Below are 15000 nucleotides of genomic sequence, written 5' to 3'. Positions count from 1 at the left end.
TCAGCTTCCAATAATAGACCTGTCCTCCCCAGTTACATGATTTACTTCATTTCTCTCCTGTCCTACCACCCCTTATGGGCTCCCCCCCGAGCTTCGCGAGGTTCTGCGATACACGTATTTCTACTCTACTTTAAATAAACGAGTTCAAAGCGAATTAGGGGTTCCACTGATCCGAGATGCAAGACATTAGGTGCGGTTACACTAGACCTTTCCCCCAAAGCTCCCCTTGGGGGAAATAGCTTGGGTTGGGTTCACGCTATGCTTCTCATGTTCTTGAGTTTGGTGTACCGCAGGAATCCGTTCCTGGCCCGTTGTTATATTCAATGTACACATCCCCTCTTGGCGAGATCGCTCGACGTCATCAAATGTTCTGTCACTTTTATGCTAATGACACCCAGCTATATATTACGTTCAGGACGTCGTCTGTTTCTGAAATGAATCTGAGTAACGCCAAATTGGTAAACTGTGTTCGGGACATGGACGCATGGATGCTTTCCAACAAGCTGAAATTAAATAAAGACAAGTCTGAAGCTTTCGTAATATCCTCTTCCTATCGACCTCGGCCACCACTATCTTCTGTTGATATATGTAATGAGACTGTATCCTGCTCCCCCAGTGCACGGAATATTGGATTTATCTTTGATCAGTCCCTTTGTATGGTACCTCATGTCATTATGCAGTCTGTCAATCGTCCTTTTTCCATCTTCGTAACACTGGCTTCATACGTAAATATCTTACTTATGATGCTGCAAAGATCATTGTTCATGCCTTTGTAGTTTCTAAACTTGATTATTGTAATTCTTTATTGTACGGCCTACCATCCTATCTTATTCGGAAACTTCAACATGTTCAAAATTCTGCCGCTCGCCTTGTCAACCAGTATCCAAGATTTTGCCAAATTACTTCAGTCCTGAGGGATCTTCACTGGCTCCGTGTCTCCTTTCGTATTGAATTTAAAATTATGTTAATTACTTACAAAGTACTACATGATCGAGCTCCAATCTATATACAGGAACGCCTTCAACTGTATACACCCAGCCGCAATCTTAGATCCTCTAATAGAAATTTATTAGTTAAACCCTATTTTAATCTCAATTCGTATGGTAAACGAGCTTTTTCTGTTGCTGCTCCGGAACTTTGGAATAAATTACCTGAGGATATTAAATCTGCAAACTCAATTGATGATTTTAAGCGCAAACTTAAAACATTTCTTTTTATGCGAGCTTATGAATAGTGATGTTTTTATTTGTTATCTGATTTTTTTTATCTATTAAGTACATTTACCTATTTTGTAGTTAGCGTCTAGTTTTAATGTCAATTTCTTGTGATTATTTTTTACTTTTTAGTTTTATCTAATTTTTTGTAAACAGCGCCTTTGAATCTTGTAGGAAAGGCGCTATATAAATAGATTATTACTATTATTATTATTATTTATTATTATTATTATTATTAATTGATCACTGTCATGGTTGCGGTTACACAGCGATAATTTGCTCAATGGGAAGAAAAAACGTGGACCCAGTTTTCAGGTAAACATTGTTTTAAACATTGAAGGCTTACATAATCGTATTAATAAAACCTGCCCCATATCAATTAAGCTTAAAAAGAGCGATTTAGTCTCAAATTTTGAGACTAAACAGGAAGACGTAAACTTCATTTTTCTTAAAGAAAGACAATTTCTCTCTCAGAAGTCAAAAGCCAGGTTTACAAAAGTGTTTGCAACGTGACTTCATAGGGAAACAAGACGCTGTGGAAGCGTATATTTGGGCGTAGTCGTACTACGGGTATGATACTTTGAGCATGCGTTATTGCAGCTAAAGAACTGTCATCATATCTTACCAGAGAAGACAAATCCTTTACTCCCCTTGTTTGTTGAACCACACAGCTTATACAGTATGTCCCAATCCACAACAAAATAGTGTCATTTCATGACAATGTTTGAAAATATGCACATCTTCAATGCAGACATGCTTGGAGCCAAATTGCAACATAGGACATAAGCGGTTACAACCCGGAGAGTAAGGTTTATCTCAGCTCCACTGATACTGACAGATGTGTTTTCACACCCATCACATTGTACAGTGTATTCCGGTTACTAACAAGGGTAAATAAAGTTCCTTAAGTCCAGTATCCACAAGGATTAATAAGACGCATTGCATAAACTGCTGTAGGGCAGCACTGTTTACAGGAACATTGGTAAATATTAACATTTGATAATAATTACTGCAATGTTCAACATTGCTTGAGAAAATGTGAGGTTCAAAGGTGGTAATATGTACACCTTTAAGGTCATATATATCCTCATTCCTATGTAGAGTCTGAAAATATTGTACTAATTTATGCATGGATGGTATTTCCAACAATACACATGTCCCTTCACTATGACTGTTATGATACATATCTCTAGCATGAGAATCAAATACATTATATCCCCCAGCCTCAATGCTGTAGATACCAACACCAATAATTGTCACACCGATAAAATGAATGAGTTGTAGTTCAGTGCCAAGAGTGCTTCAAATGCAGTACCCTGTGAGTGGCATATACAGTAGTGATGGATGTTACAAGTATAACTGTCACTGTATTCAAGGTGGAAAAATTGCTCAAACACTGTAACCATTCCTGGCAATTCTGTTAACATTAACATAGATTTTCTTGCAAGCAGTGACAGACTAGGATATAATTGAATACCAACAATCATTATTTGAGTATATATCATCAACTGAAGTAATCTTTGTTATCTTACTGTAAATTAAAGCGCACAGACTCCTTGCGACACATTGTTGTCCAGCATTTTCCCCAAATACTGTAACATTTCCTTGACAATATGGAGCATTAATTGTTTTTGTAGCATCTACATAAACTGAAGGTCCTGGATTCTTCTCTATACCAGTACAAAGCTCAAATTGGCCAAAATTAACCAAGTGATTCAAACTGTTGTAAGCACTATAAAATGGATAATTGCATGTACAGAGGGGCAAATTCTTACTTAAAAGCTTATTTGGATATAGTCGACTCTCTCTTATCGGACACCTGTGTAAAACGGACACTCATAGAGTTGGTCCCTGTCTTTCTTTACTCCCTTTATTTGACTCTCTATAAGACGGACACTAAGTGCCGGTCCCAAAAGTGTCCGTCTTAGAGAGAGTTGACTGTATCTCATTCCACCTAAATCGCCTGTGCTTTGATGCTCAGACGACAGATACACCTTCCCTCGTTTACGAACTAGTTTTGGAGTAGCCCCTTAAGTAAAAACCTCACACTGTTACCGTTACTTCTGTACCTGTTTAAGTGTAAACCTTTTCTATTTTAACGTAACAATGAATTTCAGACAACAATGGTGTATTTTTCCAAATACTCTTCCATACAAAGTGTCACTTTCCGTGTTTTCCGTAACAAAGATTTTAATTTGTTCATCGGTAGTCTGCTAGGTGCATGGCGGTAACTGGTCATTTCGTTCCATGGTCAGATCGTTCCATAAAATAGTCAGTTCGTTCCACAAAAAAGTCAGTTCGTTCCACATATGAAAAGTCAAGTAAATCTTTCTAAATTTGTTGAGTGAACTTTATCGAGAAAAAAACGTTTCGTTCATACCGCAAGCTGATAAAATAATAATCGATCATATCCAAAGTCGATTCGATCCATCCTAAATCGTTTGAAAGCAAAGAAGAGACGATTTCAACCAGCCATGGGCTTTAACATTTAAACCGCCGCTTTGAGAGTTTTTTAGTTAGAATCGATTGTTGGTTTTGAAAGATATAGCACAACAAGTGAAAGCTATGCCGTTTTGAAGGTACAGTATTTCGAAGCGCTTGTGAGCTAAATATTTCTTTGCAGCGCCCGATTTATGCTACCCTGGCTGTTAGAGGCTTTTCATGCGCGGTTTCCGGTTTCGGTCAAGTCTTAAAAAGTGCCGAACACGTGTCGGCCTGCGGCCGACGAAACGAAGCTCCCAGTCGCACACGAGAAAAAACCTCTGGTACCCAGGGTAGATTTATGCAAATTTGAAAACAACGCGAGTTTCGAATTGGCCACTCCAGAAAATACTATAACATACCATAATGCTCTTTGTTTGTCACCCCAAAATTTTGCATAAGCATTGTCTTCAGTTTCTCTTGGGAGTTTAAATGGCCCCGAGAGAAACTGAAAACAATGCTTATGCAAAATTTTGGGGTGACAAACAAAGAGCATCATGGTATGTTATGGTATTTTCTGGAGTGGTCAATAGGCCATTTTACAGTTGTGTATGGAAGCGAGACTGAGGGTGACCTTGTTTGATACAAACCTTTCTGCTTTATTATGTAAATCAAGTTATTCTTATGCTAACTATTATTTTTCAAGAACAATTTCCATAACAAAGCAAAGGTTTGTATCAAAACAAGGTCACCCTCAGCCTCGCTTCCATCCATAACTGTAAAATGGCCTATTACAATCTCGATTTTATGGTAATTTGTCTTGCCGAAAATATAATTAACTAACCAGATTTAAACCAATGGAATTGTAAGTTCTGTTATAGATAAATTTCCCACGACGAGGTCTCAATTCAACCTCTTTTATTTCCTCCACAACACAATTTTCCTTCTGTACAACTAGCTCATTACCTTCTCTTGTCGTCACCTCGCTGCCATCAAAACACTCTAACACAAAACTTGCTGATAATGCAAAATCCCGACGCACAGCATTGCACATGTGCCGCGTCACAATACATGTATACCGGGCACAATTAGATGAAAATAAAACACAACACGCAATACAAAAACAAGTACATTAACCGTCACCCCGTTAAACAAAATTGAAATAATAAAAATAATTGTTGCAGTTATACAGTAGTTCCAAAAGAAGTCTCAGTCCCTTTTGGTTTCAATTGTTGACAATCGTCTCTTCCTTCACCGGAACAGATTTTTATAATAGGCAACTCGCTGTGTTCCGCGATGCAAAAATCAAAATCACTATTGTCGCACTGATAACCAGCTACACAAATCTTGCGACCCTCAAGCTTGTTAAACATTTCTCTGTTCAAACTCTTATCCATTTTACACGTACACTCCTGATATTCCGATTTGTTATTATTACGTCTATGGGGTCCATGAGTCTTTAATGTCATTGAATGTCTTGATAATTTCCTTTGTTTTTCTTTGAGTTCGCGGACTAGCCCATTCCGAAAACACTCAGTGTTAGTTTTTAGTATGGGCCTACCGCGAACAGTGTGTGCATTTGTAAGTTTAACCGGGGATAACATGATTGAACAATATATTAACACGTTCCTCGAAACGCCGCGGCCAAATGTTATCCAAACTGCTTCTTACTGCTGCTTCGAAAAATTTCGAATCAAACGATATCCAAATCGTCCCTCATTGGATTATCCACTCGACCTAACAAAATCGACCAATCGCAAAAGAAGGAAAAGAAAATTGACGTAAAATAAAGAAAACAGCAAATTCAGATGACCTCGTAGGAAACATCCAATTAAAACTGTCTTTCTATGATTGGTGCATTTCGATCCTCTCGTCAAAAAAATGTCAGACGCCAATCATCTTAGCGGACCTCTTAGGAAACGAAGTTTTCTTCAGCGGGTTCAAAAGGTCATTGTTTGTGATTGGTGATTGGTGGATTTCTATCCGTCTTGTGAGTTTCTGTGTTTTAAGGTTCGTTGCTTGTGATCTTATTGTGACCAAAACCCGACGTTAATATTCCAAATATATTTGATAGATTTCATCCCTTCCAAATTTCGATGAGGAAAAAAATACTGAAGATTCAGATTAACTTTTGAGATCGTAAAAGTGCGATACAGTGCCGTGTGCTAGCAGAGCTTTCTTTCCCATGGCAGACATTCGCCTCCCTTCGCTTATTTACTTGCCTTGTTTACGTTAGCAGGTATTGCGTGCCTATTGCATATTTGCCTCAAAACAAGCCGTTTCCATTACTCTTTTTGGGCCACGCCCAAATAATAACTCTTGAAAACATATAAAGAAAACTTACGAGTGTTTTGAGGTGCTTTTAAAATTATGTAAAGGTGTGAAATACAGAAAAACAATCACAACAACGCTCAAAATCCTGCTGAGGTTTCGAACATTAAGTCCAGTTTCGCCCTCGATTTGGCGCCAAGACGAACTCAGCATGTAAACAACACGTGATGTCTTGTTTTTGGTACGTTTCAATCTCTCCTGATTGGTTGAGCGGCTTTAGGTTCTTTAATATTGACCGATTTCATTTTTGTTAGTTCAATAACCACACAGCAGTTCAATAAGTACACAACAGATCAATAACCACACCAGTAGTTTAATGACCAAACATTAGTTCATTGAGCGTAAACTGCATGTAGCTGTGGGAAAAACAGCCACAAATACGTTAGGCAATTTTTAACAAGAATGCGTAGCATTAAGTAAGTGGTAAATACTCATTTAGCTACGATACGAGAATTAAATAGATAAATAGCTATGTTTCACTGTTATTTAGAACTTAAAAGTTCTAGTGAGCTCACTAATATAGACAGGAACATAGACTGATGTTAATTTAAAAAATTTTAGTCTACTCAGAAGGTCTGTCATTCTCATCAGGGGCACAGTGAACAGTGAACAGACCTGGAAAGAGAGTCAGCGCCGAAAAGGGAAAGCCTACTCGGTTCGGAGAAAACTACAACTAAATAACCCGACAAAGCGCGCGTTGATAGAGCAGAAAAAAATACCAGTTAACGGTGGATGAAACCTTGGTTTTTTGACTCTCTTTCCACACGTTTCAAACCGTGGTACCACAGCTGGTCCTATGTGCCTGAGTCGACTACCATCAATCCATGTTTAAAATAGATATTTTTTACCGTACAAGTCTTGAACTTCCAACTATCCCGGGCTGTTTCAAACTTGAAAGGCCGCTGCTCGTTTCCTGACCATATTTCAAAAATCTGCTTTCGATACGATAATGTCTGTGCAAATATAAGAGATCATAACAATTGCAGGCGATGGCTCAGAAAGGTACCAACAGTTTTCTTTGCAAAATGAATTAGAAATAAAGTTTCAGATGTGTCTAACTCACCGTAGTTTGAGTAAAAACAACCAGTAGGATGACCGCACTATTCTTCAATCAATGGCTGACGTCAATTCACATCATGCGCAATTTCTTCAAATGTTAACCGGCAACCGCCGTGAACTTTCGCGCGCGACTTGAAGGAGTTACGTCACAGTATTCCTGGTGTCCAAGTGAGGCCTTTTTCTTACCAGTTCGGTTTTCTTATTCCAAAGAAGATATAGACTTAAATGACATAAACTATTTTGTATTCAAAAAATGTACAGCGCCAACACGAACTCAGCACGTAAACAACACGTGATGTGCTGTTTTTGGTACGTTTCAATCTCTCCTGATTGGCAGAGCCGCTTTAGGTTCTTATTTTAAAACCGATATAACTTACCTCGGCGGGGAACTGTCATGGGTAATTCTTTTGTTCCGATTGTTGTATCCATGGCAGTTCCCCCGAGGCAAGTTCACCTTCTAAATCTCAAATCGTCTTCTGAACAGATTATTTCCGAAAATTGACGTTGGGTGCCCCTGTTTAAAAGCTTGCTTGAGATTCAAATGGTAGGAGGAACTTAGGAAAGATCTTCGTTGTACAAAATGAGTAAAGATCTGGTGATTTAAAGTGGAGACTGATGCGCTGAACGAGGTGAAAGAGCAAGTTTCTCAGCGATGTCTGACACGAACAAGGCTGCTTGTTGTTGTTTGGGGCTCGACTCGTGTCTTGATTCCCCATCAAGAACCGCAAAGTTTGGCATAGAATGCATCGCTGATGGGTAAATTTTGAGCAAAATGTTCTTTATTTAATGTTTGTCTATAAATCGGATGTAAACTAGTTTCTCGATGTCGTAGAGGATTTCTTTGTTTTAATTTGTGGATAGCTGATTTAGCCATATTTCGGGAGTGAATTAATAACGATCAGCGGGCGACTACCACGGCGTTATCAGTTGTAATAGAAAAGTGCGGTTCCCTTAAGATCCCTTAAGTATTCTAGCAATACAAAGTTTGTTTATCGGAAAATTGTAGAAGTTTTTGTTTTTGTGCGGGCAAACATTGTAACGCATCTTGTAAAAGAATTTGCTTTCAGCCAGAACTTGAGTGCTCTAATAATTTTTAACTTTTGGTCGGCATCACATGTTTAATGTACTTCTTGGGAAACCTAACCGTTTGTTTCATCAAAATCGGTCATAAGATTCCACTTTAATTTCGGTCCTATTGAATGCAGTTTTGACTATACCTCATTGATATTCATTCTTTTTATTATTCAAGACATACGAAGTGACTACCACCAACATCTCACCAGGTGACTAATCTACGTCTCGTGTCCTCTTAATTTTGTAGCTTTAAAGTACTGGGAAAATTGTAGAACATATATTAAATTCACTGCTGAACTGAACACCGGCTTTTGCGCTCTTCGAAACCCACTCGCTGAAATTTGCAATGATATTTTTTTAATATTTGTGTCCCTTTCCCATTTCAACACAATAAAATTGAAAGTGTTTACTTGCATCAACAAACGTTTCGGCACTTTTTTTAGACATTAATGAGGTCAGCGCAATCCTACAAGCACCACATGTACGCGCGCTGTTGTCAAGGTCAAGTGGGGAGATGAACTTTGATAGTAGCTCGTGGTATGTCAAACCCGGTCTACTTCTCTTTTGTGGAGACCATGTTAGAGTTTTTTTTTGCAAACTACAAATTTTGTACCCTGGCTCCAGAGGTCCGTTCTCAAAATACCTAAGATAAAATAAACCGTGCTTACCGTTGATGTTAAAAGCTCTTTCTCCGCGGCACTTCGCGCCTCGTTCCATAATGCACTTTGACGTCACTACTCTGGATGACGTCAAGGCGGACACCAACCAAACTCGATAGATTTATAGCCAAGAGAAAATCACGCTGGCCTTGCGATGCTGGTGTGATACACGCGCGATTGGCGCGCGACGAGATTATAAACCTCGCAGCTCGGCGCTCCGCGAGGAATCAGTTTCTTAAAATATTAGCGAATTGTGTGGATAGCATGCTATTCACTGTTTTTATGATTGTTAAAACTGCGTGTCAAAACATTTCGAAAACGCTGTCATAGAATTTGTTGAAACTTTGCCACAATGAAGGCAATTACAGCACGTACATACTCCCTCTAGCGATTTCTTCAAAAAAACTCCTGGTCCAGAAAAAACACAAAGATAAATAAAAAGCTTAATTGCGTCATTACGTTGCCATGGCGACTCCGATTGCAATAAAACCCAGATCATAAGAATTTTTCATCATTATATAATACAGTTGTGGTAACCTTTTTCCCATATCTTTACTCATGCCGACGTAGTTAGTGCTCAAACGTGGGAGGTATCTCCTCTAAAAAATCCAGTCGAGCCACCTTAAAGATATAACTCTATATATGGTGAAAATTTTTCGATCAGACATTGTAGTTGACAATTCGTTCCTCCTTGTTTTTATTTATCTTGTTGTCCTATCAAGAAGATAACACAAATTCCTGGCCTTACTCTTTTTAAAGTAAAATAAAAAAGGTAACTCATAAATCATTAAAAGAAGCGTATATTTCCCATCTAAAATTATACGGCAGTAACAACAATAGCACTATGTACAATTGAAACGGTTTTCACTATGTGTTCACATAGTGGAAGATGCAACAACTTTGACACTTGAAGATGGCCTTCAGACAGAACAGACATCAAGCGAAGATGAAGATGGATTAAAACAAGAACAACATGGGCTAAAAGACTTGTGGGGACGAGATGGAGAACAGGAGTCCTGGGACGAGGAGGAGGAGGAGGATGAGGACGAAGCCGCCGCCGCCGCCGTTGACGACGAGGATGAGGACGAGGACGCGTATCGTCCTCACCGTCGCACCCTCGTCCTCATCCTCGCCGTCGTCGTCGTTGCCCTCGTCCTCTTCCGGACCAGGATGAAATGAAGAGAACGTCTGCCTTGTTTTTACAAGGTTAGAAATAATAGCAGCTTGATAAGACTTAAAACATATAGAGCATCGTAATTGAAATCCAAGCATAGAACACTGCTTTGCCAAATCATCATCATCGCTGTCAGCCGTTACTACTAAGAATGATGGACTTAGGGCTATAGGGTTCATCATAGTTTGATCTGTCGCTAGCACTCACCTGACAACGGTCGAGATCGATGTCTCTCCCTTTCATGTTTTTCTTAGCAACGTCTTTGAACCCTAACCTAGGGGTCCCTTGATTACACATTCTCAAACAGAGCTGAGAGTATAATAGCTGCGTTGTATTATCCATCATATGCAAATGACCGACCAGAGACTCGCTGTGAATATAGCCCTACCAACCAAGGGTGAAATATCTATTTTCCGCAGTCTGTGGATGAAATTTTATGGAGTAATCATTTATTTAATAAAGCCTATTCAGCAAGAACGTTTACTATTTCGGATTTTGTTGTATTTGGTCCTTATCAGGTGTCTAAGCAATTTTGAATGAACTGTTCCTTTTCTTTTTCAGCAAAAGCTAAGAAGCGTCCAGCAGGGGCCGGTAAAAGAAGACTTTTCAGCGAAGAGGAAATTCCGGAGAGCAAAAGTCCTCGTGTATCCCCGGCACCTTTCTCGGATGGGTTGGGAGAAGGTTCAGGACCAAGCACCCCAGTTCTAACCCGTAATGAAAAGAGCCCTCATGCAGGGAAGTGAGAAAGTACCTCACAAGTAAGCCCTTGACCTGTAAGGTCCTTTTTGAAAAACCTTCAAGAGCAAACGGAACAAGGACTGTCTACTATTAAGTGTCACCATGGAAAAGCTCGCTGCTATTTTGAGGAAGATACTATGAGAGCAGAAGGCCATCAAAGGGAATCTTTATCTTTCGCTGAGACAACAGAGCTTAGATCTGCATGCAGATCATTTCTGGATTCAAAGATAACCGACCAAAGACTTGCTTTTAATCATTTAGTAAGAATACTTTTAAGGTAGCACTTGCAAAATGCACTTTGTAGTAATTACCGGGATATGATTAACAAACAGAAAAAGATTTCCGTTCCACATTGACAATTACTGGATACGTCAAATTGTCAAACCTTTCCTGTGAATTGCCAAACTGTATTTTTCACAGCACGTAAATGATGGAAAAGGATAATGTTTCAATGCAAATAATGTATGGGTTGATTTAGGGGTGGTCTGAGGAGATCGCGCCCTCCCTTTTACTGTGAAATTTTGCAATTTTTTCTTGAAGAAATTTCAGTAATTTAGCTTAATTTATAGCTTGTAAGTGTCCAGCAGATCCTCCTTCCCCCCACTTTCTGAATTTTCTAGACCCCCCTGTACATAGCTATAGAACGAGAAGTCCAAAGACTACTGCAAAGCTGATTTAAAACAACGTGTATTTTTTTTAATAACAATATTTCGGCTGGCCATACCAGCCTTCTTCAGGTTTACAGATGTATAGTTTCTTAAGCTTTCAGTTTTTGTTAGTATGTTTGTTGAAGTTGTTCATGTAAACCTCTATTTGCTTTATAGATTTATCAATAATTTCTTATTGTAAACTCAAGACCACACCATTTTTCAACATGAGGTCTTATAGGTCCGCAAGGGACTGTCCGCTATATGTTGTGAAGAATTTTCTAGGTTGTTATGAAGATTTTTGTCATGTGGTAATTACTTAGCTGATTTTATGTTTACACTTGAGGATTCACTCGTGCTTAGCCAGAGTCTCGTTATTTTTAGTTTGTTTTCAAGGGTAATTCCGTAATGGTACAGACAGGTTTTGGAATTTTATTACCTTAAAAGGGTTTTTTGTAACATAATAGTGTCATTTATTAAATTTGAGTGTCAGTCCTTGAAGTGAGCTCGTTTTTGTGTTATAGCTGACTATGTTTGTTACCAACATCTGAGTTCCTGTTTTGGTTTAAGTTAGAGCCTCGAGGGCTTAGTTCTTAGAAAGTGCGTTCATAACTCTCATGGTCAGCAAGAAAAAAAAATGCACTTTATTTGAGTGTCAATGCATTTAGCGCGAAAGTACTAATTGGGGACACTATTTTGGCTCCAACTGGAGACTATCCTTGGATACCCAGGGGCGGTAAGTTGAGTCGGAAAAAACGGCAGTGGCCAATAATAGACCCTTTCTTAGTCGCTTTTGGGCAAATGTAATTTTCGCGATCTCACCATAGTTAAGGCGATGTTACACGGAACGATTCGCAACGACGATTTTTAGGGCAACACAGCATTAAAACATTGTTGCGACATTATTATGAATGGTTGCAACATTGTTCCAACATTGCTACGCTGTGTTGCGCTAAAAATCGTCGTTGCGAATCGTTCCATGTAACATCACCTTTACTTTCTATTTATGTATCTACAGTACTTTATAATGAATGAAGAATACTTCACCTTTCACCTACAGTACAAACATTCTGGTACGTTTGCTAACCGTAAATCTGAAAAACTTTTTTTACCCCAAAATCCGATAATGTGCGACCCCCATTCTAGTAACTTCATTGAAAATGCCACCCCGTTATAGTCAATCCAGACGTGAAAATGCGAGCCCATCCAGCGGCGCATCCGACCATTAGCCTCTTGCAAGGAAATACCCCCCCCCGGGGGGGGAATGACTTATACCCGCGACTGAACATAAGATAGTTAAGGACTGAGAAAGTACACTTTTGTCATTAGATGCCCTGTGATAATAAAAATGCTCTTCTGTTCTGAAAATAGAACACCTGCCCCCTTTTCCACTCGAGCCCTGCCATTCGGCTCCGTTTTCTCGTCGCCATATTGAAAAACGATAAAAACCTGTCGGGGGAACTGTCAGGGGACAAACCTAGAATCCCTGGAATCCCTAAATAACATCTACCCCAGGCCTTTCCACAGTGTTGTTTGGAAAGAAAAAAAAACTAGCTCATAAGAATTCTCCTCTGTTAAAATTGGCTCTCCCTTTATAATAGTAAATTCAACATGGTTTCCAAAAAGCTGGCACAATCCCAGAGGGGGAGGGGGTGGTACTCAACAAGCTTTATACGGAGAGGGTCCGCCCCGAGCTCTAACCCCTTGCCCTTTTATAAACCATTTTTCACGAAACAGGTTCCCTTTTCATACACCTTGTATTGAGAAACGGTACCCCTTTCTTTCACCAAGTTTATCAGAACTTTTCATCCCTTTTAAGGGAGTGGTCATTAACTATTGAGGGGGGGGGGGGGGGGTGGGGGAGGGCTGGTAAATTTTGGGGGAGGGCTGCGATTTTTTGGGCGCCCATTTTTGGAGGGCTGAAATTTTCTGAGCCCGCATTTAGGGGAGGGTTACAATTTTCTGGGCGCCTTTGGGCGATGCGCGCGTACTATTAAATGGGTTTTGTGTTACTGAAATATTAAGCACTGCTTGAAATACCGTGACCGTGCAAGTAATATTAACAGAATTGCATACTCAAAGCTGAAAAAAGCACTCTGATTGGCTGGAGATGAGGAGTGACTTCACGTGGAATAGCTTGCAATTTGCTTGACTTTGAAATGGCTTTGAAAACAGCGCACGAAAATTATGAATAACGAGACTGAGAACTGAAAGCTCAACAAAATAGACGTATGAATTAATTGCTTTCGATCCAAGGAATGCAGGATATGTCCTTTCCGAGAGTCCAATTTTCAATTTTTTTTTCCGGGGGGAGCATGCCCCTGAACCCCCTTATATAATTCGTGCATTCGGGGCTGACAGTAACACTTGTTTCTCCAGTGACACTAGTGCTTAATGTTCAGTTCCATACCTGGACAAAATGAATGATGCCGAGAAGCACCGAGAAGCAGTGGTCCAAAATCTACATAATTCTGGATGAAAATAGAAGTTTGAACACTAAAGAAACTATACAAAACAAGACTAAAGCTGCAATAAAACGGGCAACAAAAATCGTGCAACTTGGTTTACAACATATTGCTGCAAACCATGTTGAATAGCAATGTTGCTCGTTTTACCACCCATGTTCGACCATACCTTGCAAGAAATAAGGTTGCAAGGTTTGTTTTCGTGGGTGGTAAAACGAGCAACATCACTATTCAACTCATTTTTAATTTGTAGCCATGTTGCAAAACAAATTGCGCGCTTTTTGTTGCCCGTTTTAGCGTACCTTAGGTAGCTAATGAGAACATCATTAAAAGAACAGGTGATCAAAAGTCTTCGTGAATCATGAATCTGGAAGAAAATCATGAATTATTGAGGTAAAAAACGACAGGAATCATGAATATCAAGATGCAAATGATTCCGCTTCTACCCCCGAAAATATTGTAAATAGTAACACTTTTTATTCCAATGAAATAACTGTCTCAAAGTTACGCTGATATGGATTCTTGCGATGCAACATTCGAACACTCAAAATGTTATTAGGGGAGGGTTAGAATTTTTTGGGCACACAATTTGGAGGGGGCAGGATTTTTGGGCTGTTAACCTGAGAGGGGCTAAAATTTTTCGGCCCTCACTTTTGAAATAATATCGGCCTTCTTGCCCCCCCCCCCCCCCCCCCCTGCCCCAATAGTAAATGACCGCTCCCTAACTGCTGTGAATGCAATGTCTTTTAAAATAAATCAATCACTGCAAAATCAGAACTTTTTTTGGACTATTTATCTTTATCTTTAGTTTTTCATATACCTGAAGGTAGCCCTTTAGGGCGGAGCCCCCGGCCCCGTATAGGGCCATGATATAGGGAGTATCCCCCCTCCCCGGGGTCACAGTAGCTTTCTTAAAACACAGTTTGAAGTTAGAATATTTCTTCCCGGCATTTTAAGGTTGTTAGAATGGTCTTTGAGCGCAAGATAATGGGGCAATTTTCTTGGATCTTAAAGACCGCCGTCGGGATAAAAACACAAAAGTGAAAAATGTTACGTACCTCCCTTTTTGCCATCCGGGATAAATGTGCTTCCACACACCAACGCCCAAATGCTCTTGTACCCCTCGCCACCTTAAACGTCAATTTATTAGCTGAACCATGGATAATTATTATCCATGGCTGAACAAATGTTGAAAGTTTAAAAAACATTATTAAACAA

General features: G+C 39.5%; 1 pseudogene; it reads left to right on the top strand.

Moving 5' to 3' along the window:
- LOC140953605 (general transcription factor IIF subunit 1-like) overlaps window positions 1-15000 on the top strand; it is a 37148-nt pseudogene that overhangs the window by 7716 nt on the left and 14432 nt on the right.

The sequence above is a fragment of the Porites lutea genome, chromosome 12, assembly GCF_958299795.1.
Source record: "Porites lutea chromosome 12, jaPorLute2.1, whole genome shotgun sequence".
NCBI lineage: Eukaryota > Metazoa > Cnidaria > Anthozoa > Scleractinia > Poritidae > Porites > Porites lutea.
This window is presented reverse-complemented; position numbering and strand designations above follow the sequence as displayed.